Raw genomic sequence first — 5,000 nt, forward strand, 5'->3', positions numbered from 1 at the left:
ACGAAAGCCCCATCCAGCCCTGTGCCACCCGGGGGGTTCCAGGGTGCTGAGATGGCTGACGTTTTGCTCCGCTCTCGACGGTCACCGCGCAATGCAAGAACAGGCCAAAAACTGGCCAAAACGGCCCAAAAACGGGCCAAAACTGGCCATTTTTGGCTGCGCGAGCGAGCGGCGAGCGGCGGACAGCGAGCGAAGCGAGAGGCAGCACCGTCCCTGCTATACGAAAGCCCCATCCAGCCCTGTGCCACCCGGGGGGTTCCAGGGTGCTGAGATGGCTGACGTTTTGCTCCGCTCTCGACGGTCACCGCGCAATGCAAGAACAGGCCAAAAACTGGCCAAAACGGCCCAAAAACGGGCCAAAACTGGCCATTTTTGGCTGCACGAGCGAGCGGCGAGCGGCGGACAGCGAGCGAAGCGAGAGGCAGCACCGTCCCTGCTATACGAAAGCCCCATCCAGCCCTGTGCCACCCGGGGGGTTCCAGGGTGCTGAGATGGCTGACGTTTTGCTCCGCTCTCGACGGTCACCGCGCAATGCAAGAACAGGCCAAAAACTGGCCAAAACGGCCCAAAAACGGGCCAAAACTGGCCATTTTTGGCTGCACGAGCGAGCGGCGAGCGGCGGACAGCGAGCGAAGCGAGAGGCAGCACCGTCCCTGCTATACGAAAGCCCCATCCAGCCCTGTGCCACCCGGGGGGTTCCAGGGTGCTGAGATGGCTGACGTTTTGCTCCGCTCTCGACGGTCACCGCGCAATGCAAGAACAGGCCAAAAACTGGCCAAAACGGCCCAAAAACGGGCCAAAACTGGCCATTTTTGGCTGCACGAGCGAGCGGCGAGCGGCGGACAGCGAGCGAAGCGAGAGGCAGCACCGTCCCTGCTATACGAAAGCCCCATCCAGCCCTGTGCCACCCGGGGGGTTCCAGGGTGCTGAGATGGCTGACGTTTTGCTCCGCTCTCGACGGTCACCGCGCAATGCAAGAACAGGCCAAAAACTGGCCAAAACGGCCCAAAAACGGGCCAAAACTGGCCATTTTTGGCTGCGCGAGCGAGCGGCGAGCGGCGGACAGCGAGCGAAGCGAGAGGCAGCACCGTCCCTGCTATACGAAAGCCCCATCCAGCCCTGTGCCACCCGGGGGGTTCCAGGGTGCTGAGATGGCTGACGTTTTGCTCCGCTCTCGACGGTCACCGCGCAATGCAAGAACAGGCCAAAAACTGGCCAAAACGGCCCAAAAACGGGCCAAAACTGGCCATTTTTGGCTGCACGAGCGAGCGGCGAGCGGCGGACAGCGAGCGAAGCGAGAGGCAGCACCGTCCCTGCTATACGAAAGCCCCATCCAGCCCTGTGCCACCCGGGGGGTTCCAGGGTGCTGAGATGGCTGACGTTTTGCTCCGCTCTCGACGGTCACCGCGCAATGCAAGAACAGGCCAAAAACTGGCCAAAACGGCCCAAAAACGGGCCAAAACTGGCCATTTTTGGCTGCACGAGCGAGCGGCGAGCGGCGGACAGCGAGCGAAGCGAGAGGCAGCACCGTCCCTGCTATACGAAAGCCCCATCCAGCCCTGTGCCACCCGGGGGGGGTTCCAGGGTGCTGAGATGGCTGACGTTTTGCTCCGCTCTCGACGGTCACCGCGCAATGCAAGAACAGGCCAAAAACTGGCCAAAACGGCCCAAAAACGGGCCAAAACTGGCCATTTTTGGCTGCACGAGCGAGCGGCGAGCGGCGGACAGCGAGCGAAGCGAGAGGCAGCACCGTCCCTGCTATACGAAAGCCCCATCCAGCCCTGTGCCACCCGGGGGGTTCCAGGGTGCTGAGATGGCTGACGTTTTGCTCCGCTCTCGACGGTCACCGCGCAATGCAAGAACAGGCCAAAAACTGGCCAAAACGGCCCAAAAACGGGCCAAAACTGGCCATTTTTGGCTGCGCGAGCGAGCGGCGAGCGGCGGACAGCGAGCGAAGCGAGAGGCAGCACCGTCCCTGCTATACGAAAGCCCCATCCAGCCCTGTGCCACCCGGGGGGTTCCAGGGTGCTGAGATGGCTGACGTTTTGCTCCGCTCTCGACGGTCACCGCGCAATGCAAGAACAGGCCAAAAACTGGCCAAAACGGCCCAAAAACGGGCCAAAACTGGCCATTTTTGGCTGCACGAGCGAGCGGCGAGCGGCGGACAGCGAGCGAAGCGAGAGGCAGCACCGTCCCTGCTATACGAAAGCCCCATCCAGCCCTGTGCCACCCGGGGGGTTCCAGGGTGCTGAGATGGCTGACGTTTTGCTCCGCTCTCGACGGTCACCGCGCAATGCAAGAACAGGCCAAAAACTGGCCAAAACGGCCCAAAAACGGGCCAAAACTGGCCATTTTTGGCTGCACGAGCGAGCGGCGAGCGGCGGACAGCGAGCGAAGCGAGAGGCAGCACCGTCCCTGCTATACGAAAGCCCCATCCAGCCCTGTGCCACCCGGGGGGTTCCAGGGTGCTGAGATGGCTGACGTTTTGCTCCGCTCTCGACGGTCACCGCGCAATGCAAGAACAGGCCAAAAACTGGCCAAAACGGCCCAAAAACGGGCCAAAACTGGCCATTTTTGGCTGCACGAGCGAGCGGCGAGCGGCGGACAGCGAGCGAAGCGAGAGGCAGCACCGTCCCTGCTATACGAAAGCCCCATCCAGCCCTGTGCCACCCGGGGGGTTCCAGGGTGCTGAGATGGCTGACGTTTTGCTCCGCTCTCGACGGTCACCGCGCAATGCAAGAACAGGCCAAAAACTGGCCAAAACGGCCCAAAAACGGGCCAAAACTGGCCATTTTTGGCTGCACGAGCGAGCGGCGAGCGGCGGACAGCGAGCGAAGCGAGAGGCAGCACCGTCCCTGCTATACGAAAGCCCCATCCAGCCCTGTGCCACCCGGGGGGTTCCAGGGTGCTGAGATGGCTGACGTTTTGCTCCGCTCTCGACGGTCACCGCGCAATGCAAGAACAGGCCAAAAACTGGCCAAAACGGCCCAAAAACGGGCCAAAACTGGCCATTTTTGGCTGCACGAGCGAGCGGCGAGCGGCGGACAGCGAGCGAAGCGAGAGGCAGCACCGTCCCTGCTATACGAAAGCCCCATCCAGCCCTGTGCCACCCGGGGGGTTCCAGGGTGCTGAGATGGCTGACGTTTTGCTCCGCTCTCGACGGTCACCGCGCAATGCAAGAACAGGCCAAAAACTGGCCAAAACGGCCCAAAAACGGGCCAAAACTGGCCATTTTTGGCTGCACGAGCGAGCGGCGAGCGGCGGACAGCGAGCGAAGCGAGAGGCAGCACCGTCCCTGCTATACGAAAGCCCCATCCAGCCCTGTGCCACCCGGGGGGTTCCAGGGTGCTGAGATGGCTGACGTTTTGCTCCGCTCTCGACGGTCACCGCGCAATGCAAGAACAGGCCAAAAACTGGCCAAAACGGCCCAAAAACGGGCCAAAACTGGCCATTTTTGGCTGCACGAGCGAGCGGCGAGCGGCGGACAGCGAGCGAAGCGAGAGGCAGCACCGTCCCTGCTATACGAAAGCCCCATCCAGCCCTGTGCCACCCGGGGGGTTCCAGGGTGCTGAGATGGCTGACGTTTTGCTCCGCTCTCGACGGTCACCGCGCAATGCAAGAACAGGCCAAAAACTGGCCAAAACGGCCCAAAAACGGGCCAAAACTGGCCATTTTTGGCTGCACGAGCGAGCGGCGAGCGGCGGACAGCGAGCGAAGCGAGAGGCAGCACCGTCCCTGCTATACGAAAGCCCCATCCAGCCCTGTGCCACCCGGGGGGTTCCAGGGTGCTGAGATGGCTGACGTTTTGCTCCGCTCTCGACGGTCACCGCGCAATGCAAGAACAGGCCAAAAACTGGCTAAAACGGCCCAAAAACGGGCCAAAACTGGCCATTTTTGGCTGCGCGAGCGAGCGGCGAGCGGCGGACAGCGAGCGAAGCGAGAGGCAGCACCGTCCCTGCTATATACGAAAGCCCCATCCAGCCCTGTGCCACCCGGGGGGTTCCAGGGTGCTGAGATGGCTGACGTTTTGCTCCGCTCACGACGGTCACCGCACCACGCAAGAACGGACCATAAACAGGCCAAAACAGCCCAAAAACGGGCCAAAACTGGTCATTTTTGGCTGCGCGAGCGAGCGGCGAGCGGCGAACAGCGAGCGAAGCGTGAGGCAGCACCGTCCCTGCTATACGAAAGCCCCATCCAGCCCTGTGCCACCCGGGGGGTTCCAGGGTGCTGAGATGGCTGACGTTTTGCTCCGCTCACGACGGTCACCGCGCCATGCAAGAACGGACCAAAAACAGGCCAAAACAGCCCAAAAACGGGCCAAAACTGGCCATTTTTGGCTGAGCGAGCGAGCGGTGAGCGGCGAACAGCGAGCGAAGCGAGAGGCAGCACCGTCCCTGCTATACGAAAGCCCCATCCAGCCCTGTGCCACCCGGGGGGTTCCAGGGTGCTGAGATGGCTGACGTTTTGCTCCGCTCACGACGGTCGCCGTGCCACGCAAGAACGGACCAAAAACAGGCCAAAACAGCCCAAAAACGGGCCAAAACTGGCCATTTTAGGTTGCGCGAGCGAGCGGCGAGCGGCGAACAGCGAGCGAAGCGTGAGGCAGCACCGTCCCTGCTATACGAAAGCCCCATCCAGCCCTGTGCCACCCGGGGGGTTCCAAGGTGCTGAGATGGCTGACGTTTTGCTCCGCTCACGACGGTCACCGCGCCACGCCAGAACAGACCAAAAACAGGCCAAAACAGCCCAAAAACGGGCCAAAACTGGCCATTTTTGGCTGCGCGAGCGAGCGGCGAGCGGCGAACAGCGAGCGAAGCGAGAAGCAGCACCGTCCATGCTATACGAAAGCCCAATCTAGCAAAGAACAGCCCAAAAGGAGGCAAAAACGGGGCAAAAGGGGCAAAAACGGGGCAAAACTTGGCCATCTTTGGTCGAGCGGCGGAGAGCCAGCGAGCGAAGTGTGGGGGCAGGGCAGCACCTGCCCTGTGTTGTTATCT

This window comes from Musa acuminata, unplaced genomic scaffold (assembly GCF_036884655.1).
Source record: "Musa acuminata AAA Group cultivar baxijiao unplaced genomic scaffold, Cavendish_Baxijiao_AAA HiC_scaffold_80, whole genome shotgun sequence".
NCBI lineage: Eukaryota > Viridiplantae > Streptophyta > Magnoliopsida > Zingiberales > Musaceae > Musa > Musa acuminata.